The sequence below is a fragment of the Bemisia tabaci genome, chromosome 2, assembly GCF_918797505.1.
Source record: "Bemisia tabaci chromosome 2, PGI_BMITA_v3".
In the NCBI taxonomy this organism is placed as follows: domain Eukaryota; kingdom Metazoa; phylum Arthropoda; class Insecta; order Hemiptera; family Aleyrodidae; genus Bemisia; species Bemisia tabaci.
The window spans coordinates 28565112-28592985 of NC_092794.1; the positions used below are offsets into that span (position 1 = coordinate 28565112).

The 27874-nt window shown below is 38.3% G+C and overlaps 2 long non-coding RNA genes across 2 annotated transcripts in view; both read right to left on the reverse strand.

The window, feature by feature from the left end:
- The window catches only part of LOC140224040 (uncharacterized), a 39974-nt gene extending 39103 nt beyond the window's left edge, over nucleotides 1–871 (reverse strand). Inside the window, exon 1 of the long non-coding RNA XR_011899281.1 lies at nucleotides 761–871. This is a non-coding gene — a long non-coding RNA (uncharacterized lncRNA). The remainder of the gene's footprint in view (nucleotides 1–760) is intronic.
- Nucleotides 1–27874, reverse strand: part of LOC140224041 (uncharacterized) — a 110284-nt gene that overhangs the window by 81394 nt on the left and 1016 nt on the right. The gene's annotated exons all lie outside the window — the stretch shown is intronic.

The window sequence follows — 27874 nt, forward strand, 5'->3', positions numbered from 1 at the left end:
TGAACACTAGAGTTTGCGCCTTCCTCTGTCTTACAGAAACTGTGTCAGCATGATAACACTAGACTTGTTATTATCTTGAACATGCAATATATCAAATTTAGATGTCTTATCAGGCTGCTTTTTCTGGAAAAAGCAAAGAATTTTCTGCAGGAGGCAAATTGTTAAACCTGATGTTGATAAACTCCACACGACAAAGCTTGGGTGGAATGAAGGCATAGCATCGGGTGGCTTTGTTAATTTTGTCCTTCGTAATAAGTACCTATGTTGGGATTGTTGGGTGGCATTGACGGCAAGCTGTTAGCAACTCAAGAGCAGACATCAGCTTGTCGTTGATTCCACCCCAAATATGTTTACGCACTTATAGACTGCGACAGAGGATCCGCCATCTTCCTCCATTCATTAACTTTACACTTAAAAGTGACATCATACCGTCTACCGTCACAGTCTTATAGTGCGTAAACTTATTTGACGTAGACTCTAGGCACAACAGAGAAAGTTACTGACAAAGCTGTAAATGACATAACAGCACTTCACCTTGGTTTTGACTTGTCGATTTGACTAACATACAATTTCAATGGCCGACCCGCAAACGTCTCCTGCATCAAGGATTTCTCGCTTCGACTGCAACACCTCTCTATAAAGTGCTTTTCTAAATGAAATTCAAAACTACTCGCTAAATAGAGAAAGACTTGATCAGCTGTTACTGGGAATGGTTTTCACAGTATCCTATTAGAAAATGATGATATTCAAATTGACTCACCCAAACATACTTCAAAGTGGCGCAGAGATGCGAATAACGGATATGAATTTCACGGTGGCACTAATTTTTGTTATCGAACTATTATACAACGAATTCGTAAGAGATAAGCTGGCTCAATGAACGGTTTCATTCTAGGTAGAAACGAAAACATACGAATGTTCCGAACGCGACAGATTTCCACGAGACTACAAACAGAACAATCCGAAGCCTTTTAGCAGACAACACATAATTTGTTTGACAATGAATTAAGTAATTCATTTTCGTGACCATCCCTACGAGTCTGGAGTAAGTTCACCCGCCGAATTAGACACTAGACACAGAGCACAGAACAGAGAATTGGGAAACCTAACGTGAAAGAGGTACTACGAAACACCGACTGACTAACAATAAGACTAAATAACCTCCAAAGTCATGATTTGACAAAACATTGGCCGGGAGAAAGCTAAGTACCAACTGTACTTGACAGCACATACTGATTCATAACTTTTTCTAGTTAAAGTTCCGTCGACTCAGCATTAAGTAAACTTTATTTTATCACTTATTTGGAGAATGTTGGTTGGAATTTAATTAAGTCAACGCAAAATTTTGCCATTATTCAAGTGCAATTTATTTCATGGAGAAGAAATTTAGGGAAACTACTGTTTGAGACACTTGCATCACTGATTCTAGGTTTTGTTTTCATTCGCAATATCCGATCGGCATTCACCATTCAGTTCATGGTTCTGTACATTTCTCACAGCCGTTATTTCAAAGTATCCGATTTGATTGAGTTTAAAAGTTTTAAAACGCCGTCTAATTAGATGTTTTCCATATTACTGTGTAAGTGGAGCCATCCGTCGAACTACGAAAATCGCGCGACTGGCCGGGATATCAGTGCTCATTCATTTTTTGATCTCAATTCTCAGTGCGGTACCTATGCAGTCTCGATCCGGGATAAGTATTCGATATAACATAAAAAAAAAAAAAAAAAAAAAAAAAAAAAAAAAAAAAAGAGCATTATTTCGAAATTAGCGTTGCTTAAATGGTCTATTATCTGTACACTTAATTTCAAGTCGGATGGTTGCTTATGCTGATGGCTGACAAAGACAGGAATCCCTGATTATGAGTAAGTACATTCCCACTCCACATTCTGAGCAAGATATGACACTTCAAACAGGTTGCTTAAGTATCTGCCATGTTTCTTTTTCGAGGCAGATACATATTGCTAAGCGTATTTCGATTTGAACTACCATTACAATGCAAGATGTGCGAAAGATTCACGCTTCACCGCATGATTTCAAATGAAGCTGTGCCATGTAGAACTAAGGCGTTACAATCTACACCAAATAAGTTGAAGTATGCACCTTTAGAGTGCAATGGGCTAGCTGCATTAGTTTAGCATTGTCAGTGAATACAAGCATCAAGATATTAAATCTTCCGTCACACCATCACACCTTTCCATCAATCTTCCGTAACTTTATTTGGCGCGGACTCCTCAATATGTGTCTGCCTATCGTTAAGACTTCCCTTAGCAACTGTTTTTTGGCAACTGATGAGTTGGTTCAGTCAGAATTAGTCACCAGAGCATAGCTAAAAAGTGTTGTTAAAATTCATGACTTGCTTTTCATGACTTGAGTGGCTTGCAATGACCCAGACATTGATTTTGAAGTAGTCATTTGCGGATTTCTTGTTACTCACACAAATGTTACCTGGCTGCCTTTTGAATCCTCAGATGTAACAAAAGCAGAGAAAGAAACCCGCAGCTTGCCTTATCTCTTTTCATCTTACTCATGGGTTCAAATTACATCCAGTTAATATTCGGGTGAGAATCAAGATTTCAGTGCACCTCATTGAGCTATTGATTATTGACCAGCTGTTCATATTTGTCAGAGTAATTTTGAACCAGCACTTTTGATACCAAATTTTTCATGAAACAGGGATTAAGTTAGGTTTATTTTTATGTATTTAAGTCCATTTAAACATCATGTTCCAGTGGAATCATTAGCATATGCATGAACATTCATGGCAAATAAAGTAGCCCACCTCAGTTCCTATGTTGATAATATCTAGAAGTGCAGATGCAAGACAATGTCTTTACCAATTGCACCTCAAAGCAATAGAACAAGCATCTGTTCCTAGATCATTTCAAGTAGATAATCAAATAGGTACCTATGATAAAAACCTTGAAAAAATATTCTATCTTAGGCACTGAAAACAGATAACGCTCTGAATACTAATTCTGTCAGGATCCAAGTCATTGACTCCCTAACAATTGAATTCTGCTCCATATCTTTTTTTAATTTTCATGACTGGCAAGATCTATTCTCTCTTGCTGCAATCATGGAAGCGCCAAAATCATGCTTACTTGCCGTAGGCGATAAGAAGTCAATTGCAGACAGGGCAAGATTTTCTTCTGAAAGTCAAATTTGCAAGAGGCCAGTGGTGCACTATTTATTTGAAGATCATTAATTTTCAAGGTTCAATATCTTATACCTACAACAATTCTTTCATTTCCATATTTTTTGCCTCCTATTATTTATTTACGTGTGAATTTTGTCGAGGGCCATCAATTCTGATGATAATTTTAATAAGTAATTTTACACTCTGAACTCGCTGGATAGACTTCACATGCAAAATTTGTTCTAATTCATAGATACCAGTCAGTCAGTTTTTTGGATTTGCCGTTACAAAAATTTTCACTGAGAATTTTGGATTGATCCGAAAATAGGTAAATTTAGGAGAGAGGTGTGACGAAAGACTAAACTTTTCCTATTACTTTTGTTCTGTAATGAACTGGTTCTTTTAAAAGAAACTGTAAGAACTTTGAGACTTTTAAATGCTGCATGACATAAATCCAGTGCTCAAATGTTTCTCAATAATGCTGAAAGACCTGCGTCTTTCCCATTCATTCGTGTCCACATAAACGCTCAAATATCTTGAAATTGGGCAAGCGTCATATTTTGTCTGGTGGTACTCTTTGTTCAGCTTGCTTGTATGAATTTTTAAGGGTTAAATTCAGAACAGTACTTACAGTCGACCAAATTACAAACCCTGTGTATTTGAGTCTTTAGGTCATTGTGTGTTAAACAACAAGGCACCCTTTTTGACCATCTTACAGTTTAATGAAATTTAGTGAATTATATGCATTCAGTAAAAAAAAAGAACAGATTTCAAGCTTTTTGACTCATTTATAAATTTGCCCAAGACACAGGACAGGGCTGTCAATTTCTAGGTTTAAATTCAAAATATTACTTACTTAGAGAAGCAAATCCTTGAAGTACCTAGAACATCTGTGGTTAGATGACAGCCAGGTACGTAGCCAGGGGTAGGTGACCCCCCAAAAGCAAAAAAAAGGGGGAAAGACAGCGGCTTTTAAGGGGTCTTTTTCACACAAAAATTAAAGAAGGACCCCCCCCCCCCTCACACACACACACCCTCACACACACACACACACACACCCTCACACGCGCGCGCCCTCCCCCCCCCCTCTCACAAACGAAATAATAGCTACGTGCTCAAAGACAGCTACACTGCCGTGCTAAGGAAGGACGCCGTATGAGCCTTTAGGCGTTGCCAAATTTCTTTTGATAAAATACGAATTGTCAGGAAAATCTGTGAATTCTTTTCCTCCAATTTTTCAGAGAATTTTATTCACTATCAGGTCTAAATTATCTGAAAAGTTCAAGAAAAAACAATCATAAGTATCCTTGGAAGTAGGCGTTTAATTTAAAGAAATCTGACAACTCTCGAATGTTCACACGGTGTTTTTCCTTAGCACAGCAGTACAGTCCTCATATCTAGGTAGCTCATTTTAGAGCTCTTGATTTTATATTTTTATTGATTGGCCGACAGAAAAGAGCCGATTTGTTTCCAAAAATTAAAAATTGTGAGTTTCAATTTTGGAAAAAACGTATCTTCGATTTCTTTGAAACTTCCAACTTTAAAGATATGCATCTCAGGAAGTATACTTACATTAAATTTTAGGACTGGCGCGGCGGTGAGATGAATTTTTTTTTTTTTTTTGCATTTTTCATTTTTAAAAGTACTTAGCAATGGGCCTGTTGCAAACTTTTGCTAGAGCAGAATGAAGAGTTGTTTCCTATAGATAATGCCTCAAAAATCTCGATGAGCGCATCGGCAAAGTCTGAAATGCACTCATAACTTCACAATCTGCGTAAGAAATTTGCGTTATTTTGAGCTTCCCGCTTCAAAAACGATACTACTGCACAGGTGAACATTTTGTTAGAGGAGTCGCTCCATCGTCGGCAATATTCATCATGGCCGACGCTTGCGCAGTTCCTCGCGTAATTCGAGGAGAGTTCAAGGTCAATTAAGGCGGGCGAGGAAAATATGAACGTAAACACGCCGATTGTTATATGGTTTAATCCTGTTCAAGTGTTATCTCGTCCCATCACACGTGTTTTGGCGGACTGGCGTCGGCCATGATGAGTATTGTCGCCAATGGAACGACTCCTCTAAGAAAATGTTCACCTGTACCGTAGTATCGTTTTCGAAGCGGGAAGCTCAAAAAACCGCAAATTTCTTACGCAGATTGTGAAGTTATGAGAGCATTTCAGACTTTGCCGATGCGCTCATCGTGATTTTTGAGGCATTATCTGTAGGAATTAACTCTTAGTTTTGCTCTAGCAAAAGTTTGCAACAGGCCCATTCTTTAGTAATTCCGGGGTGCTGTGCTGTTAAGGGTTAAGGTGGTCCTTATTTTCCGCATTTGCAATATTTTAATGTCTCACCCTCTGAACTGGTATCTCTCATAATGATCGAGAAAAACAAGTTTTAAAAGAAAAACGCCTTATTAGTGTCATCCGCAAAAACTCATGCAACTTAATGCGTATGCCAAAAGTTAATTTGGCTCCTGAAATATTATACTGAGAAAACGAGACAAATTCTGGTAGACACCATTCCTAAAGTTCGTATGCCAAGTTCGTAATGCGTATGCCAAAAGTTAATTTGGCTCCTGAAATATTATACTGAGAAAACGAGACAATTTCTGGTAGACACCATTCCTAAAGTTCGTGCAATGTCTTGATTGCATGTTATTATGTCCCCTCCCATACCTTTTGAAACGCACCGTCATATAATGTTTTACAACCCTCATGTAGGCTGAATAAATTTCTGGGGGACGTCCTTTGGCCGTCTACATTTTAGTGACCTATCTCGCACGTGCAGGTTTAACTTTTGACCTATTTGAGGGAAATATTTGAATCTTGGAGGGTGTTACTAGGACAAAGGAGGCTACTTTTTGGTTTCCCAAAAAATTGTATGTGGTCCCTTGGGGAAGAGGATACGGACAGCAACTATTTTTTTTTCAAATGGAAAGGCCTTACTTGTGATACCTCATTCGGAAGAACGTAAAAAAAGAATATTTTTCGCGCTAACGCGAAATCATGATCTCAAACAGTTTTAAAATGGCAGCCGGTTGAAGTTAAAAATGACTCTCAATTGGCAACCTCCGTTTTTTTCAAAATCTAATTCCAAATCATTTTTTTCGTGCCATATCAGTTTTCAAATTTCAAATTTCTGACGATTTTATCGGCGAAAAATCAAGGTTGCTGATTTTCTGCCTTTTTTAACTTCAACAGTCCGCAATTTTGAAAAATTCGGAAAAATTTTGAAAAAGAATTTTAACAGAAAATCTGTTGTCAAAGCCGATTTTCTTGTGTCAGAATACCCTTAGCCATCGAGTTTCAGGTTAATCTATTGGCGAAAAATCGAGTTGCCGATTTCGGCCTTTTTGAATTTAAGCCGGCCGCCTTTTTGGAACGGTTTGAGATTATGACTTCGAGTCTGCCTGAAAAAGTTTCTATTTCTATATTCCTCTGAACGAGGTATCACGAAGGGAGTCTTTCTATTTGGAAAAAATTAGGGTCCTTAAATTTTTTTAGGGGACCAAAAAAGAGCTCCTTTGGTCCTAGGGACATCTCCTAATTTTCAGAGCTATGCCTCCATTAGGTCAAAAGTTAAAGGCGGAAAGGGACTTCAAGGACACCGTCCATTGAATGTCTCTTACTACCGCGATGTGCAGCACACAGCCGATGGACATCCGGCAGACATTTTAGGCTCTCGATATTTGTACACGGCCCAAAGACGAACCGTGGATATCTCGGAGGACCTATGAATTGGAGCAATGTCCGTGGGACGTCCATCGGATGTATTCTATTTCTGCTGTACGCAGTGCACATCCAAAGGATGTCCAGCGGACGTTCTCGAAAAAATAAAAAATCTAAAAATTTTGAACTTAGACGTCCCTCGGATATCCGCAAAATACCGAAATAGCATGAATGTCCATGGGACGTCCGTTGGATGTCTCTTACTCCCGCGATGTGCAGCACACTTTCGATGGACATCCGGCGGACACTTTCGGAAGAAGGCGCAAAGCCGATATTTGTACACGGCCCGAAGACGTACCGTGGATATCTCCGAAGACCTAAGAATCGGAGCAATGTCCGTGGAACGTCCATCGGATGTCTTCGATTTCTGATGTATGCAGCGCACATCCCGAGAACGTCCAGCGGACGTTCTTGAAAAAATAAAAAATCAAACAACTTTAAACGCCCGGTAGACGTCCTTCGGATATCCGCAAAATACCGAAATAGTATGAAAAGAAGTCCACGGGACGTCCATTGGATGTCTCTTACTCCCGCGATGTGCAGCACACAAGATCGGACGTCCTTCGGGTGTAAGGCTTTTTCACCGGGTGGGTGATTTTTTCAATTAACGTCCAACGGATGTTTACGTGTCTTACCATTTGCTGAAAAAAATAGATGTCTTTGGAATGTCCCTTTGTTAGGCACTTAAAAACATTGTGCTGCGGAAGAAGTGTTGAATGCATTTCTGACTTGAAGAGTGCCACGATTATTTGAGCTATGTTTTTAGGATGTCCATTGTCAGTTGATAATGTATCCGTAGACATAATTTTGGCCGAAGGTCATTTATTGGCGGTGCTAGTTCGGAAATGAATCTTGTGATAATTTGCTTATCCGGAAGATGTCCCAGAGAATTGAAATATTCGGATCGAAACCGATGTAAACGGTTTTCTTACGTTTTTTGGACATCAAATATACTATCGCTGTGAGAGGTTCCTTCTACGGATATTGCTTGGTTGTCAGTTTCTTAACCTCAACTTTAACATGCATCATAGGGTATCTTTTCTTCATTAGAACTGGAATGACAAAATCGAGTGCACCGTTTGTCCGTCCAGTATACAGGGTGTCCCAAAAGTCCGTACCCCCCCTCGTAACTTTTGAACGGTTAGAGATAGAAAAACGAAACTTTGGGAATGTTTCTATCTTAAAGGGGTCCATCTTCTAGGGGGGTCAAAATTTTTGTCCCCCCCTCAGGGGGGGCGCGCGCGGGGGCCCCCAACTTTTTTTTTCAAATGGTAACCCCTATCTTGTGATACATCATTAGAAAGAGCATAAAAAACTAAGAATTTTGGCGCAAACCGCAAATCAATATCTTAATTTTTGACCGAGTTATGATAGGTCAAAGGTCAAATTTGACCTATTTTCAAAAAATCATATCTCCGGTTCAAATTATCGTAAAGAAAAAAATAAAACGGGAAAATTTACCAAATTGTAAGCACTTTCAAGTAAAAATCACAGAAATTACTTCAAACTAATTTTAAGGGGGGTTTCGGATCCCCAAATACGTCATTTTAAAGGTCATACGATATTCTCGCGAAATGAGCCAATTTCTCCTTACTTTTCCTCAACATTATCTTAGTAAGTTCAAAGTTAGTTCAAAATTGCGTTTTCAAGTCCCCAAATTTCGAACAAAGTTTTAAAAAAAATGAAATTTAAATGGTTGAATTGAATTACCTTAAATTTTGTTTTTTGAACTTTGCTCGAAATTTGGGGACTTGAAAACGCAATTTTGAACTAATTTTGAACTTACTAAGATAATGTTTAGGAAAGGTAAGGAGAAATTGGCTCATTTCGCGAGAATATCGTATGACCTTTAAAATGACGTATTTGGGGATCCGAAACCCCCCTTAAAATTAGTTTGAAGTAATTTCTGTGATTTTTACTTGAAAGTGCTTACAATTTGGTAAATTTTCCCGTTTTATTTTTTTCTTTACGATAATTTGAACCGGAGATATGATTTTTTGAAAATAGGTCAAATTTGACCTTTGACCTATCATAACTCGGTCAAAAATTAAGATATTGATTTGCGGTTTGCGCCAAAATTCTTAGTTCTTTATGCTCTTTCTAATGATGTATCACAAGATAGGGGTTACCATTTGAAAAAAAAAGTTGGGGGCCCCCGCGCCCCCCCCCCCTGAGGGGGGGACAAAAATTTTGACCCCCCCTAGAACATGGACCCCTATAAGATAGAAAAATTCCTAAAGTTTCGTTTTTCTATCGCTAACCGTTCAAAAGTTACGAGGGGGGGGTACGGACTTTTGGGACACCCTGTATATTAGTAGCGGAAAGCTCGTGACTGAAGTCACGGGTCTAGATGCTTCACAAAAAATTATTAATTTAATAACGGGGAGCATTAAGCCGATATTGTTTCGGGGATGATGTACCACTATTCGACCACATAGGCGCTTGTTTTGCCTGAGTGAGCGTGCCATTTCACGACGATACCGCTATTCGATTACGCGGAAGCTCCTGTTGCCTACACTGAAATTGAAGGCGAGATGAAATGACGTTAATTTAATCTTCTCTAGTTTGATGAAATGCTATTTTTTAAAAACGTTCTTGGAAAACGAATTAGGATGAACTTAGATTAGACAGGATAAATGCAATTTTATGCTTATCAATCCTTTTTCATCTGGAAAATGGCGGAAATTTGGTATTACGGACGTTTACGGTGGGATGCGAATGAAACTCTGGGTCCGTTTGGTTTTTGGTTCGACAAAAAATGACTCCTCCGCATTGCATTTCTGAAATGTCAAATACCTATGTCGACGACCTATGTCGTCAATTCTTTCGTTCACGATAACTATCGTTAGATTTACGTTAGCTTCTTCAAATTTTGCAATTTTGTCCATTTTGGTGTTATGAAGAACTGTATAGATTTTCGGTGAAATCGCATTTACCGTTTACTTATAAACGGTAATTAACGTAAGTGCCCTACTTACGCTATTTTCCACTAAACTGTTTTTACGAAAGTTCCATTCCTTGGTTTCCTTGGTAACCTTTTTTTTTTTTTTTTCAAATAAATCATAGCTAGGTTAGTTCTAATTTCTTGCCAGCATTTATTCTACCCCCCCCCCCCCTTCCAGCTCATTTTTCTAACTCCTGCAGCCCCCCCCCCCCACTCATTCTATTTACATTTGTTTTTCGTATGGCATGCCTTGCTCCCCTACCACCATTTTTTCGGGGTTTCATTCATAGGGATAAAAAACTGTAGTGATCATTTCACGAAATGGGTTTTCTACATTAAGCCATCCAATCTCTAATTTCTGCCAAGGAAACTTTTCCTGCCACTAATGAAGGATTATTTTTTTAGGAACTCACTGGAAAAATTCAAGGACGTTCATTCCTATATTTTTTACCTTTTCTTACCTACCTGTAAAACTTAACTCTCTCTTAAGACAGTCAACTTAAATCTTATAGGTTTTCTTATCCACTCGTAATACCAAATTCTGTATCTTGGGTCACGGATTGTTGAATCGACCAAGTGGTATCTTCAATCTATAGTCATCGGCAGGGATACCGAAGTGAAGCAAGGTATCAAAAGTTACAGAATCAGGTTGCAGAAATGAAAACTTCCACATATACCTACACGAAACTTGCAATCTCAATAGCTATTCCCTCCAAGCCATTTTACCTATTTATGGAATCAACTGGAATCAACTAAATGTAGGTCTTCGCTTATTAGACGATGCGACGCATGAAAGGATGCCAGACGAAAGCAGTATCTATTGTTATTGTAAGTCATAAAATCATGTTGTAGGTATGAAAACTTCCTCACATATGGAGGTGATGTAACTTTCAACCTCATCTCCTACATCGTCTGGTTGAACATTATCATCTTACGGTAAGTAACGGTAAAACCTTGTTTTATCGTCTCAAAGCGAGTCCTTAAGGAAGGTTTTTTACCTTCTTTACTGAAAAGTAGCCAACAGGTCAGTTGAAATTTTGCTCTAATTGAGCGTTCAAATGCCAGTAGTTAAGTCTGCGGAGATAGCACATAAGGTGTCACGCAATGAATCTTACGATCTGACGAAACCAAATTCACCAGAGAGTGAATGAGTAAATGAGCCATGAAACCTAGAATTTTTAGTACAAATAAGAGGCTAACACATACCTTTGATATGGAGCAATGTGAGAGGGAAGCAATGTGAGAGGGAGAATGTAGTAGTTTCAGAGTAGAGTGTTATAGGGAATATTTATGAAACTGTTGGTGCCGCAAAAAATATTAGAATTTGAAAGTAGGTACACAATTTTCTGCTACTTCAGATATCTTAGATTCTTTGACACCTAGTTAAACTCAATAATCAGAAGTTGTGAACTACTAAGGATGTGATGACGACATCGCTTTGAGAATAACAGATATTCAATGATCAAGGATATACTTCAGAGGTCCTTTTCATAATTTGCAGCGATGAAGTGGTGGCAATTAAGAAGGTGCAAATCGCTGCGCTTGAACTGCGCAAAATGATCCTGTCATTTTTCTATACTTTTCAGCATGAGAATGCAAACCGTGTTGTAATTGGTGCTTGGGCACAACTTCTTAGACACGTTCAAACTCTTAAATTTCACAACACAAACTTTACGAAGCGGATGGCTTATGAACAAAAGACGAAAACAAAGGAGTAGGTGAGACGCGAGAAGCAAATACGGGAGAGTGGTGTCATCGTCATCTGAATCCGAATCATGGCAGTACCTACAGAAAAATGAGCATTGATCTTATTAGGCCAGAATAGTGCCAGCGAGGCCAAAACTCATGAACCAATCAGAGATGGGCAAAAGGATGGCAATACTCTCCAGTACCTAGGTGAAAGACACATAACCTAGATGTAGGCGAATTCTACTAAGCTCCGAATAAGGTTATCACCGATGGTAAAGTTTTTCGGAGAAAAAAACGTGAATCCTGGACTTACAGAGATAATTATGAAGTAACTATAAACTACACAGCGAAGAGAGTTTTAGGACTGTTATTTATTTTCCACGCTAATTTGTATTCAATCGTATTCACAGAGGTATTATCAGCTAATCGACAAAAAAAAAAAAAAAAAAAAAAAAAAAAAAAAAAAAAAATTAAAAATGGTGTTCTGGGGATCGATGAGTTGGTGCGACATTTGACCGCTGGAGCGCCCTACTATACTAGAGCTCTAGTGGCAAGTCGACTGTCGAAAGCAATAAGCGCCGCCTATCGGCTGAGCGCTTAAAAGAAGTTTTTTTTAAAATGGGCTTGGTAGCGTCTTGAAATGTTATTTGAGGAGGCCTCCGCTGGCCTCCGCTCTTCGTCCGATTGGCAAAATCACCCGTAGAAACTGATAGAGATCGTTTGGATCAATAATATTGTTGCAAATTTCTCGATCAGCATAATATTATTCGCTCCAGCTATCGATGCATATCGCACCTATTTTGAGCATTGTTTTGATCCTAGAAACACAGTGCTCGCACTCATTTGTGACGAAAGATCGTAAGCCGGATTCAAGAGCTCGCGTTACGATCCGACAAGTTTCTTCAGCGAAATTAGCTCGGAGCTTTGTGATTCTTGCCATGTTCGATGCTCGGAAAAAGATCCAATTTCGTCGGCGTAACATCATCCTAGAGCCTGGCAAGTTCCGGGTAGTCGGCCGGTGCCGAGATTCAGGGCTCGTTGCACATTTTGCCGTTACACCCCCTCTCCCGTTTCGGGCAAAAACCAACGAATCCGCGTAGCGTTTTCGTTAAGCTTACGCCGTATTCAAATAAGGTGCACGTGTAGTTTTACGCTTTCCCGTTTGATTTCCTTTCATGACTGCATCGCGGCTCGGGCTCGGTTTTCGTTAATTAATTACTTGATGCGTTTGATTCTCTCTACCCCTTGTCGAGCCCAAGTGCAAGTCCTTTGCAACTTTCGCGCGGCTTAAAATATCGGCGGCCTTTGTTCTAGAACTGAGCCTCTCCACCGGGGACGAGTGAACGTAACGCCACAATTCTGCTTTCACGTGAGCTCTGGGAAGGAAAGAGTTACATGGATTGAGAGGCTCATAGCGGAGTTTGGGTTTGATCTTTTGGCTGAAAACGATCAAGTATTGCCTTTTCTTCGATCGGCGGCGGTTTGCGACTACTTGCAGAGAGTGGCTCGTTTAATGATATTGTGCCAGGTCAGGAGCAATAATTAATTTTGAAAATTGGTCCATGGTAGGTTACTATTTCCTTCATGTCGAGCAGCTGTACAAAAGGAATAGCCCACTGTAATACCTACTGTCAGAGATAGCATATTTTTGTGCCGTCACATTTCCAGATCCGATTCTCGAAAATTCACTGTGAAATATTGAGAAGAAGCAGTGGCGATTCTTTCGAATCAGCAACATTCCTTTTTTCCCAATAAACTCCATTGAACATAAAAATTCCAGGTGAGACAATGTGAGGCATGCGGCCTTACTTAGAGTTGGCTATAGTCGTAAAAACAAGCATTCTCCTCAAATATGTAGTATTTTTCAAATACGGGGATCACAAATAGGTAATTGATCACTCTCTTCTCCTCAAGAGAGAGCTAATAGATTTACACTACCTATCGTTCATCATATCAAGTAGAAAACTGAAGTTTTTTGACACTCAGAGACCATGTGCTTCGATAGCTAAGGAACAACACAGCCTGCATGCGAGCTTGCAATTTTACTGGAAAAGGGAAAAACTTCGAAACCATTTTTGTAATTTTGAGGTTGACTTTAATTTCTTTTTGAATAAGATACGGGTGGATTTCAGCTAATGGGAGAAAATGGTTCTGAAAAAAAGTTGATAAAGTGATTTGGCCATATCAAGCTAAAGACTACTTTTCTGTAATCTTAAGAGCTACATACTATAGCATTCAACTACGCGCATCGCAATATCTTTACGATTATTTTTCTTTACCAAGCCTGACATGTCAGTCTGGTTTGGACATGTAAGGTTTGGTGACGTCACCAAACCTGACATTTTGCCGATTATTAATTTTTCCTGCCAATTTACAGTAACAAAATCTAACGAATCATTGAAGTTAGGTCGATAGACCACCTGTAGATGTAAGAAAAAATCTATATATTTAATATCCTAAGGCTTTTTTTGTCCTCCTTCAGTTTGGACAGTTTGTCCTAATTCGATCTCGGAAACTACTGGACCGATTTTCCTCGGATTTGTTTTAAATGAAAGCCCTTGTGGATTTATCATGTGGACTTATCAAGTATACGTCTGTTCGTTCTCCACTTCCGCACTCTGTCATGCCTTAATCCGCAAACAAGCGCTATCTCTTGAGTTGCCACAGAACGCATAGCGTCACCAAACTGACATAATGATAAGTTATACGCTTCAAGTCTCAAATTAAATTGAATAGTTTAGTTTTCTGGTGTTTCAATGCATATTATATCAAAAAATATACATTCAAGACTTTAAAAAAATTAGACAAAGCTCGCAAAAGGTCCTGGTTTATTTATATAACGATTTGATACATTGACTACCTCCAAGTTACACGTCACCAAAACGGACATTTTCACTGTTCAGCACGTTGAATAAAAGGTTTAGAGTTATTCAAATTTCCTGAGGAATTTTTTCGTTGTTGGTGTGACCTGCTTCTACGCAAAAACCCAAACATCGAGAGAAAATATTATAATTGAAAGTTTGGAGCAACCAGTTACACGTCTTTCCCATATTTAATCCCATAAGCTGAAATCCACCCATATATAACAGCGTGAATATAGCACTTCCTAGCAGAATTGGAAAGAAAAACCCCAAAAACATTATCTTGCGTATGCGCACTGTAAAATGCGGCAAAAGTAGCTAAGTAAGTGAACCTTCTTCAAAATTGTCAGATAGACATCATTGTTCCTTAGCCATTGATTTTCATAATTTCCAAGTCTTTGGAGAGGCAGGTTTCTGACTCCGCTTTTCAGCGTGCAGGCTGTTAAGTCAGTCAAAGAAAATGTTTCTGTGCAGAAGCAGGAACAATGACTGGGTGAAGTAAATAAGTTTGGCGAGCCTCGCAGTTAGCAGTGGAGATTCCCGCTTAAGGTAGGTACCGCTGGGTTTTATCCATTCAAATGCAAGCGGAAAGATCTATTCTTATCTCGGTAGGCTGCCTTACTTTTGAAGATTTGTTTACAATGGATTTAAGTTGTGGAGAAAAAGTGGTGCCAATATATCTACTTACGAAAATGATGACTGTCAGTGACTCGTTTGTTCTACATTTTTTAAGCAACATAAAGTTAAAGATCGAATGCGGTTGAGATCCTACCTGAAACAGAAAAATTCATCACAGATAAATTAGCGGATAATTTTTGAATGATTTTTATAATAAAAGGTGTAGAAAAAGTTGCTACGGTTATTGAAAATTGCAGATGAGCGGTTTTTTCCTATACAAATAAGATGTTTCTCGATTAATCGGTGCTCAAAATCAATGGTAGTTTTTAATCAATACAAGGGATGTGGTCAACCAGCTCCAGCCGTGCCACATCCAACTTAGGGATGTCACCCTTATTTCTGGACATCAAACATTGAAGGGAAGGTACCTGTAATCCTTACATAAATCGGCTGGATTTTCCGAGATCTAGCTCAATCGAGCCATGTCGGGCGGTCAAAGCAACCATTGAGTAAATGAGTGTGTGGGGGCACAAATACGACAAAGAAGAAGGTTTCTGCCCAGCACGCACAGACACGAGCAGGAAAGTGACAGCAATTATTTCAATTTTGACTGAGTAAAAATTATTTGTTGGAGTGAAGGAACTGATAGAGATAGTAAAATTGGAGGGGACTGTGTGTAACGTCAGATCTTATGTACGCAAGCTGAACATAAATACTTTATCATTCGCTTATCCGGTCCTTGTCGTGTGGTGCTGCTATCCGTGGCCATCTGACCCAAGTAGCATTTTGCAACGAAAAAATTGCAATTTAAATGAAATAAAATTTCCAGATGATTTCAACTTTTTTACAAGAAAATTTCAATTATTTTACAACATCTAACCCCCCTCATTGTAAAAAAAGTTGCAATTTTTTTGCAAAGAAATTTCAATATTGACGACCTTTAAATTTCAACCCCTAAATTTTTCGGGGAAATTAGAATAATTTGAACCCATACTTACCTGAAGTCTAACGACGTTTAGCAGCGTAAAATACCGGACGCCTTCGTGTGGACTTGAACCCGACCCGCGAATGTCATAGCCCAGCACTCTGCCACTAAGCCACAGGGAGCTGATGGTGATTTTTTGTAAACATTTTCAAAATATTCCCTAATAATGTTATAAAAACATTTTAAAAATATTTTGAACATCATCTTAATTACGCACGGGTTTTCACTACTAGTGTAATTTTTGGGCTTTATTTTGTTAGGTTTTAGTTTTCGATTGATAATTACATGAAAAACCAGGTCGAAACGTTCCAAGTCCTCTGTATCTTTTTAGCCTTGTTCCTCGCTGTCTTTTCTTTTTGTTCTCCTGCATACATATGACATAAATCCGAACGGCATGCACATTCGTAATCTACGACCCATGATCGATTCTCACATTGGCAGATCTAGCAAATTGGCAACATTGTCTTTTCTCCGTTCAAATCTGTGGAGATGTATGGATTCTTGGAGGGGCCAGGTGCTCCGACAAGAATCGATTATTTAGCATAGGTTTAAATGGAGGAAATCTGGTGCTGCCAAATTGGAGGATCCGTCTCTAGATTCTCATCACACGGTCAGTGGTCCAAGTCTGACATCAGGGGAGAATGCAATTGTGTATTTTCTTCGGAAAATATACTTACTAATTGAAGTTTCGTAAGAATGACGATTTTATTTTGCTTCGTGAGAATCGATATATTCACCACAGGTTTCTCCTGGGCTCATTTGTGTGAAATTTTAAAAGGAGACGCAACGTGGATTCGTCTTCTTGTAGCTGATTTAGCCAACTTTTAACGTAATTATTTTCAGCGTGTGGTAATGAGAGGCTTTTGACAAACTTGCGCGTGAGGCGGGCGTCATCCCTTTGTTATCGGAGGGCGAGACCTAATTGATTTCTGACAGGAGCCGGAGAAGCTCCAACCCGGGCGCACCTCGCAGGGAGCTCAGATGGAGGTTCCCATGGGGGATTCTCTAAGACTCTACCGGAAATAGAAACGGGGCGACAGGGACAGTGTCGGGAAGAGGACAGCTGCCTCCCCCATCGAGAACCTCTCAACACAAAATTCAAACCCAACGGCTCTTGCGCTGTTTCTACTTACGGCGGATGGAAAAGCAGCATGAGCGGGATTGAACGAAACGCGCGAGTGAAACCCTATTAAGTCCCAAACGGTGGAAAGGGCGAAAGGAGAGAGCTTTCCTACCTTCTCCGGGAACAGGAATAAAAAGAGGAGAAGTAAAAAGTAGAAAGCGCTGCGGCTTATCTTTTATAACATATTTAACAGACTTTCAATCAGAGTAATATCTGGCTATTGTGCGGGATGCATACGTCGTGTTAGCTACAAAGCAGGCTCTCATGTGCGGCGCGCTCCTACTTCTACAGCCGCAGCGGAGTTGCGCCTCCCGGATTTCCCTCATAAGTACAACTTTCTGGAAATCAATGGCAAAAACGCAGGAACATGCGTCGACATTGAACGTGCAAATCCGTCAAAAAGAAATAGTTGCATTCAAATGCATTTTTTTACTTGCTTGTACTTTGAGCGCTCAGCCGACAGGAACCTGCCTCTAGAATTCAAGGATACTATACTGGCAATACCTTCAAATGGCGCAACAACTCAACAACATGATGGCGGAGAGGGGCCTAATATATCTAGAATAGATTTATCTGTGCCTACTTCTTACTTCTGTGCCTTTATCTTACTTAAATAAAGATATCATGATACCTTTATTTAAGTTATACCTCTGATGTTAAAGCACGGAGCACGCGATAATCATTTTTCTATACCTAATTTGTTTTTAAGCGTTAGTGTAGTTTTCTCAACATTGATAGATGATTTCGGTGAGCGAGTTCTTTCATCTCAATAGTGCTCATCTTCCTCGGGGAACCTAAGGATCGTATTAGATAATAGTCCGATGCATTTCTTGGTTCAAAACAATGGAATATAAACGCAAACAAAATTTTTAGGATTAAAGTCAGAAAAGCTGAAAAAGAGGAAATTCCTGACAATGTCACTTTTCATGACAAAGTGGTACTGGAGAGAATCAAAAATCAATCACAAAACCCCGTTTCCACAGATTACTCGATTGACTTTTGAGGATATGTTTACATGTTGACCCAATCGATATCTATACCTACAGTTCCAGCAAAAGAACGCCTGTTTGATGTACCTAATATTCCCAGTCTCTGAATTGTATTTTGCGCTAAATTGGCCGAAAACTGTGTCAAAATCAACGCAAAATGTGTTTGTATTTCACATCCTATAAATACCTAGTCTGTTAAAACTTATGGTCTTTAGATCGTGTTATACCTGTTAAATTACTATAAAATAATCCTTAATTTTTGTGCTGGATTTGATTAGAGTACCTTTATAGACAGAGTATGGCCATTCGTATCTTCTTACTTCAGGAAAACTGTGCCGCTTTTTGATTGGTCAACGAGTTTTTAGGCTTCATGGTGCTCTTACGGCCGTAAATAAACAAACAAGATGGCGGCTCACCGTAATATCGATAAGAAGCGAAATTTGACAAAAATGTCAATTATACGGCAGTAACAATTTAAACTAGCATATCTACGAATAACACACGTAAAACACATGAAAATATTGTTAAATCGCCTTTCACCTTTATCACAGGAGGATGTAAGATGTGCATAACCTCAATCTTGCTTGCTGATAACAGCCATCTTGTTTGTTTATTTACGGCCGTAAGAACATCGTGTCATCCTCTTGGTGTTAACCTACTCTTGAGAAGGAAGAAGGCATGAAAAGTTGCATAATCTTCAGCAACCATTCGCGTCGGTCATCGGTGTACGGTGCATCTTCTTTTTAACAACAATAACGTTGACCTGAATCCTGATATATTACTTATTTCCTCCGATTATCCAGTGAGCGCTTATGGCTCATCGGATAGAGCGCTTTCCGTGGATGGGAAGATACTGAGTTTAAATCCCAACTCGGAATTTTTTTTTTTTTTTTTTTTCAAACTGCAAAATCCCCGAATTATGATTCTTTGTCCAAATAAGTCACAAAACTCATGTTTTAAACAATTAATTTAATATAGTTACATAGTAATAGTTAGCTAAATCAGCGACTTTTACTGACTTAGCGGTTAAGTTAGGTCAGGTCATGTAGGTTAGGTAGGTTAGGTTAGGTTAGGTAGGTTAGGTTAGGTTAGGTTAGGTTAGGTTGGGTTAGGTCATCAGCTCTTTAATAAATTAGTGACATTCTGTTCAACTCGTGTTTTTCAGAAAAAAAAATTAATGTCTTATTTACCTTAAATTTTTTAATTTCCGACTTTAAAAATTACAATCCTACTGTTTTTTCGAAATTCCCGCTCCAATCTACGAGATATCATCCGAATAGTCAATGGTCATCGGTCGATTATCGGTGCCCTCGTGGCAACTTTTTAACGCCTCTTTCCTTCTCAAAACGCTTAATCCAGCCTATTTTCACGCGACCAATGAAAAACCGGAACGGAAATGGCCATACTCTTGTCTATAAAGGTTCTCTACATCTGATCAGTGCGACCCGGTGGATTTTTTTTTTTTTTTTTTTTTTTTTTTTTGTACCAATGTTGAAAATCTACTTTAATGGTATTACGCCACCTCGAAACATGTGACCTCGATTGCCATTTTTTTATTTTTTTATTTATTTATTTTTCATTATTATTTATTAGAATATTTTAATAAAAAGGCGACAAGTAATTCTCTAAAAACCGAAAAATGAGTTGTTACATGAAATCAAGTAGGAGTCTAGTGCAATTACTTTTACAGGGTGTACCAAAAGTCCGTCCCACCCCTGCTAACTTTTGAACAAATTGAGCTAGGGTAATGAAACTTTGGGAATGTTCTGTTGAACCCTGGAATTCTATACATAATCTTGACACCTTGACAACGTCGCATTATTCCAATGGCGACTCATACTGCGAATACTGGGATTCATAATTTCAAATGGGATCATTTTGATAAGAACTTACGCTTATACCTGCCCCTTCCTGTTTAGCTACTTAGTTCTCAGATCTCCTCGTCGGACCACGCTTTATGTATTATTTTATTCAAATATGTAATACGTGCTCTAAAATGACTACTCCGAAATAATACCCAAAACACCTATCCTCATTAGGTTATGAGCCCAGGATTATGCGGCACGCGACGCGGTATTGTCGTCCTGTGGATTAATGTGTTTTGTGGTTCCTGTGGAGTAATGTGACTCGATGCTCGGAAAAGGGCAGAAACTGTAAACTACTTTCATCATTTTGTGCACCGAATGATATTAACTGAAACCCCGTTCTTTGTGTCTAAAATTAAAATTAAAAAAAAAAAAAAAATTGTGTAAAAAAAATTAAAACCAACTTGTGAAGGAATGAAACAAAAATTAAAAATTAAAACCCAATGTGTGAAAAATAAAATTAAAATTAAATAAAATAAAAATTTGTGAAAAACTAAAGTGACAGTACTTAATTCTGAACTTTGTGAAAGTAGAAGTTCAGAAAAATTAAAATAACTTTGAATTTTATAAAATCCGGAACTTGAACTTTTGAAAGATAAGAAAAATTAAAATCATTCTGAACTTTGTGAAATCTGAAAGACTAAAGTAAAAATTAAAAATGGATAACATCAAGCGCGATGAACTTAGAGACATTGAAAAACTGAAAGATACCAGCAATTTTCAGTTTTGGAAATTCCAAGTTACAATTGTTCTCAAAGCTGGAAATGCGTACGAGTTAATGACGGGACAAAGTGTGAAACCTGCAGCGGATGGGGAAGATGGTAAAACTAAGAGGCCGGATAAAGCGATGAGTCGGGGGAAAACGAGCGGTTCGGGTTGACAGAAAGTTCTTAAATCTACTCCATCACCAGAAAGTAGAATTTGAGAACTTTCTCCCACCCCCCAAACCTTATCCCTGTTGATGTCAATCCTTTGAACATCTGATCTGAAATTTTGCCCCCGAATTTCTACCAAAAACATGAAAAATAAAAACACAAATAAAATGGGTGGATAACAACGATTCAAATAACGCTACGAAGTCCCTGAATTCGACCTCCTCTCATACAGCGGATTGGATAGTTCGAATCCAGAAGACTTCTTACTGTAAAGAAAATACCTTCGACAATTTAAAGAATAAAAAAATTACAAAAGATCACAATAAATTTGAGTAATGTTGAAAATAAACTCCCTCATAAAAAAAAGAAAAAAAAAAAAAAAAAAAAAAAAAAAAAAAAAAAAACTAGATGACGAAATTAAAAATTCTTTGTAAATTTTTGGTTGTATAAGACATGTTTGACATTCCGAAAAATAAAATATTTCTGGACTAAATAAGGAAACATACCATTTATGGCAAACTCTGTTGCATGAGATTCCAGATGATCAAGAGGCCTCTTGAATTTAGATGGACTCCATCAGGTTTGCTCCGATCCTAAAAAGTCATAATTTCGTCATCTAGTTTTTTTTTTTTTTCATGAGGGAGTTTATTTTCAACATTACTCAAATTTATTGTGATCTTTTGTAATTTTTTTATTCTTTAAATTGTCGAAGGTATTTTCTTTACAGTAAGAAATCTTCTGGATTCGAACTATCCAATCCGCTGTATGAGAGGAGGTCGAATTCAGGGACTTCGTAGCGTTATTTGAATCGTTGTTATCCACCCATTTTATTTGTGTTTTTATTTTTCATGTTTTTGGTAAAAATTCGGGGACAAAATTTCAGATCAGATGTTCAAAGGATTGACTGCAACAGGGATAAGGTTTGGGGGAGTGGGAGAAAGTTCTCAAATTCTACTTTCTGGTGATGGAGTAGATTTAAGAACTTTTTGTCAACTCGAACCGCTCGTTTTCCCTCGACTCATCGCTTTATCCGGCCTCTCTTTTTGAGTTAGCTGCACCCATCAAGTAAGTAATGGCATAATTTTCATGGTACCTAAATGCATAGAGCACAGAAGAACCGTAATAACCAATTCTGAACGAAATAAAAATCGAGCGCTCGAGGTCGCAACGCGATTTGGGTCATTTTGACGAATTTTAAATCAAAAGCTGGCAACACTGCAACTCTAAATTGTTCAAATATGCCTTTTCTTATCGAAAACTCTCAGATTGCACATTTTTCGTGAAATTTTGGAGGAAATTACACCTCGAAACCTTCATTTTATCATCAAATTCGATATTTTTGAGTCCGCAAATTGGCAACGCTGCCGCGGGAAGCAAAAAATTTTGTATGGGCATGAAAATTTCTGAATAGTCACATCTTATACCAGGTTAATACATACTGAAAGTTCAGATCGGTCACGGCAAGGATGAGAGGGAAAGGTTCAACTTGCCGCCCCGTGCTCAGTGTGCTATTTTACCCTTAAAAAACCGCAAAAATTCGATTATTTTTCAAAAATCTCAAACACTCTACTTCGAAATTGGCCAAAACCCCATCAGGCAGTACCCTACTACAACTTACAATTTGAATTTTTGATTTTGAATGGAAATCACACTCCGAAACCTTCATTTTATCATTAAATTCGATATTTTGGAGTCCGCAACTTGGCAACGCTGCCGCGGGAGCAAAAAAAATTGTATGGGCATGAAAATTTCAGAAAAGATCAATTTTATACCAGGTAAAAATATACTAAAAATTCAGATCGGTCAAGGCAAGGATGAGGGAGAGGGGGTTTAATTTGTCGCCCGGAGGCCAATTTTGCTATTTTACCCCTAAAAAACCACCAAAATGCGATTATTTTTCGAGGAGCTTCGACAACCTATTTCGAAATTGCCAAAAAACCCATCAGGGAGTACCCCACTACAACCTCCAACTTGAATTTTTGATGTACAACAAAGTCGCATTTAAAGTGAGTTCAGGCGCACCGTGTTGGAGAATTCTTGGGGTGGAGCCGGAGTGTTAAGACGTAGCGGTATATCCCATTATCTTGATGACACGAAATCTTTAGCTACCAAAAAACTGCAAACAGTAGGTGTAACATTACCCACAAAAAATGGGGAAATTCAAATTGCTTCAAACTATAGTTCCCTTGGTGGAGGAACTGTAGCAGAAGATGAATACAAGGATTTAACAACAAAGCTTGGCCCCAGATTTATCCTGGGGGGTGATTTTAATGCGAAGCATACTTATTACGGGTCTAAAGGGACAACGGCCAAGGGTACTAATTTAGTAGAGGCTTCCTTGTCTACTGGATGTGATTTTCTTACAGATGGAGTAGCAACTTATTACCCCACTGACCCCGATAAAACTCCCGATCTCATAAATTTTTTTCTCACTAGAAATATTTCTAGAAACTTTCTTCAAGTAGGATCAGATTCTGATCTGTTCTCTGATCATATGGCTATAACCCTAATCCTCCATGAGAAAATACAGTTTAAGGGGGCGCCGCCTTTCCTAACAAACAATAAAACAGATTGGGTAAAATTCAAAAGAATTTTAGTCAACAGAATCGAGATCAAGCAGAATATAGACACCAAAGAGGAACTTGAAAATCAAGTTAACCTGTTTACAAGCAACGTAAGACACGCTGCTTTACTCAGCACTCCACCTATAAAGACAGTAGAAACTGATTTTAAACTTCCCCCAGAAATTCTGGAGGCCATTCGCGAGAGAAGAAGACTTAGAAATAAATGGAAAAGATCGAGATTCCCTGATGATCGGGAAGCTTTCAATAGGGCCAGTAGGAAACTCAGGGCGGCTCTTGCTGACCTCAAACAAGAAAGACTCAGTGAGTTCATTAAAAGTTTGTCACCAGGTAGAAGTACTGACTACTCCTTGTGGCGCTCAATCCGATATCTTAAAAGAGCTAAAGTTCATGTTCCTCCCATTAAACTAGGAGACAACAAATGGGCAATAAGTCCAATTCAAAAAGCTGAAGCTTTCAGCAATTTTCTTGCGGAAGTATTCAAACCCAACCCTGAACCTTCGGATCCCGAAGACACACTGAAAAAAAAGGGTTTGGATTTTTGCCGGAATATCGGTGTACAACACCAACTCCGGATAGCTGATATGGCCCCAGCTAGTTATTTTGGATAGTTGGCAAACCCTATTTTGGGTAGTACGCTGACTCGAGTTTAGGTAATATCTAAACTAGTTCGGCATAAATCTAAACCTGGTTTGGATCGCTAAATTGGAGCATCGGCAGCAAATTTTGGGGTTTGTAGCCAGGAGACAGTTGAAAAGAGCCCCCCAAAATGGATTATATACGGAAATAATGTCTGAAACCGCGATAAATAAGGTCCACGAGACATTTGGAGGCACATTTCTCGATATTTACGTGCAGAATTTTTTTTGCCTACGTCGGGAATTGAACCTGGGACCTACCTAACCGAAGACGAGGATCCTACCTAATGAGCCATGCCGAGAACTTGAGTAGTGGGGACGAAAAACCCGCATTTAGCTTCCAATTGATAGGACAACCAGGATATCTTGACCAATTTACATAGCTTTTGTTCAATTCTTATTTTAATGCATTATTTTACTTCATTTTATTTTTTCACTTCATTATATCATTTTACGTCATTTGTTTTACTTCATTTTGTTTTTTTAGTTGATTTTCTTTAGACTTCAGGTATATTTTATGTATTTACTTTATTTATTTATTGACTTTATTTTATTAATTTACTTTATTTTATTTATTTACTTAATATTATTAATTTACTTTATTTTATTTTTTACTTCATAGTATTTTTTTACTTTATTTATTTTTTTTTAAGGTAGGTGCTTCGTTTTATTTTTTTTCATTCAACAGGGATGAAAGTAATTGTTCCTCAAATTTTGTTATAATCAGCATTTCCTTACTCTCTCTAAAATAGGAAAAAATGATGAAGGTCTTAAATAAAAAATATTAGCTTACAAGGGGGGAAAGTGGATAGAATGCCTAGTCAAATTCTAAACACACATTATTCCCTTATTATGCAGTTCCAAAAGGTCATACCAGAAAAAATCTTTTGCTCAGTTTCAAGGTATTTTTTGGTAAATGATAACAATCCTGGCACGGAATAAGAACCCAGTGTATGTAGACAGCATCAAAATAATATCACTGAAATTATTGATTTTCGTTATGAATTCATTTAACAGGTACTTGTGAATTTAAATTGAAAGTAGGACAAGCATCCATCAATTTTTTTATCATCAATCGATCAAATAGGTACACTACCCACCCATTACAAATCTGATACCTAAACTCAAATCATTAAAATACAAGAAATCAGAGGATAACAGGACTCTGGCTTTTCATCACCACATAATTCTCTGGAAATTAAAATTTTGGACATGCTAATGATGTAGCATTAAATGGATCGGTTCTTCTCCAGACTTCTAATCCTCTATTCTTGACTCCTGAATAATGGGCACAGAAAAACACAGCTTATAGGAAGACAAACCTGGAGTCATAACCGGTTCCATGAAAATGAAACATATTATTAATATTGCAACTGAAAATGGGGCTAGATATGTAAAGTTGCTAGTAGGTGTATATGTACTTAAGTACTTACAAAATTCTCCTCCGTGCTAATCATTGTTGTTCAGTTATCTGCGAAGTAAGTTCTGCAGGTTGGAAGTGTAGGTACATTGAAGGATATTCTGCTAACTGTCAAATTATAGTTCCGCAATTTAATTGCAGTAAAGAGCTAGAAACTATAATGTTGAACTAAGCAGGTTTGATGGATCGATATTCTAGAGAAGATGGAGAAATGAGTCGAAATAAAATGATTTCAGGGCAGCCTTCGAAAGAATTCCTCCAGAACTAATCTCTGGTTGAGTCATATGAAGTGGTAAAACTTCGAACCTCTTTGCCTGAATTTGATTTTGATGCGACTTGGTACCTTCCTACAAAATACAGTTCATTTCATGGATATATTGGATCCGCAGTGACTGTTATGAAAAACCAAGGCGGATAAAGAATGAAAATATATTTTGAGGTTAGCTTTAATGAAAAATAAACAATTGTGTTCTGGCGCTGAGCGGAGATGTAAATTGATTTCTCAGTTGTTATACGAAGTTAAAAATATTACAGAGGAGCTACCTGAGAAAAAATTGTCACCTTAAACTCTATGTGCCGCTGAAAGAAACCAAAATATTGAGCTTTGATACATACATGAGGTCCTGATTCTAATTAGGAGCGACTCATAGATAGGTACACACTGTTACTATCCCATGTATTAAAACAATAGCACCGATATCGAGCGATCAAATGATGATTTGGATAATGCTGATGTTTCTTGATTTAACAAACTGATGATAAGAATCACTGGCAGACTAAAGTCCTCCGGTTTCGAACGCGAATTCTTGTCACGCAGCACGCCGCTCGAACGAACAGATTAGTTAAACATCTACACTCTTGGACGAAGGAATACGGCTTTACTTGAAAGATTAATAGAACAGTAATGATGTTTTCGGATGTGTCTCGTTTAATGATCAAAGAATTAGTAACATAATACCTTGACTCACCCACCGGGATGGAGATATCAGTTTCTGTTGAGATCAACAGCACTGACTGACTGAGAGTTAAGTTCTACTGCCTTCAGAGAGCGCCACTGACGATTCCGAATGAGCGGTGAATTTGAAATAGCACAGCACTTGAGATAATCAAATTTTATTACTTTTAATTCGTTAACCGACTCGATACGACCGACTCGCGACGCCATTAGCATTTCAACTGAGACTGGAAAAGTAACGGACTTTTTTAAACGCACGTGATTCGTCACTGCACCTGCCTAAACAGTTTTTGACGGTATATGGCCAGTTTGGATTATAGCCTAACTAGTTCAGATACTACCTAGAAGTGGTTTAGATACAACATAAACTTTTAGGTTTGTGATGAATCTAAAATGAGGTTTAGATAGTATATAAACTTGGTTATGCTAGGAGCTCAAAGATTTTGTTTCCTACTTCAAACAGTTTGCCTATTAGCCTAATCGCCGCTGAACTGACCAGTTCGGCTAAAATCTGACCCTTTTTTTTTTCAGTGCAGAATTGCCCCGGAAAAGGAGATGTCTATCGTCGAGTGTGAGGCCCCCATTCCAGTTGATCCGATCAGAAAATCCGAAATTGAATATATAATTCAATATAAGCTTAAAAATAAAATAGCACCGGGCATAGACGGAGTTACATCGGAAATTCTTAAAGAATTACCAGACAAAGCTACCAAGCAATTAACAAACATTTATAATGCTATCCTGGAACTCGGCCACTTCCCTGAGGAGTGGAAGAAGGCCGAAATAGTAGTTATTCATAATTTCATAAAAGTGGGAAACCAAAGAATAAACTTTCCTCTTATATCCCAATATCTTTATTATCATGTATAGGCAAGTTATTTGAAAGATGTTACCTCAAAAGAATAATCAAAATTATTGATGATAGGAAAATTCTTCCTAAACATCAATTTGGATTTCGGGCCAAGCACTCGACGATAGGACAAATTCACCGCGTAGTAGATCTTATAGAGAGATCACTTGAGCGAGGCGAGTATTGTGCAAGCATTTTCTTAGATATTGCAACAGCCTTCGATAAAGTATGGCACGAAGGTCTGAAACTTAAACTCTACAAATTATTTCCTGCCAATCATTACGATCTCCTTGAATCATACTTGGGAGGTAGATCATTCAGAGTTAGGCAGGATGAAGCCTACTCAGGATTCAAACCGATCCTAGCAGGAGTTCCCCAAGGATCAGTCCTATTTTTAATATACATGAGCGATTTACCCGACGTCGGTGATGTGCTCATTTCCACGTATGCTGATGACACTCCGCCAATCCATCAACAAGTTACAAAATGGAGTCGACCAGATAGTCGACTGGAATAAAAAATGGCGATCTGCCCTTAATAGTCAAAAGTCGCAATTTATCGTTTTCACGTACCGCAGGTTACCCAGGTTGGTTCCACCAATCTGGTTGGATGG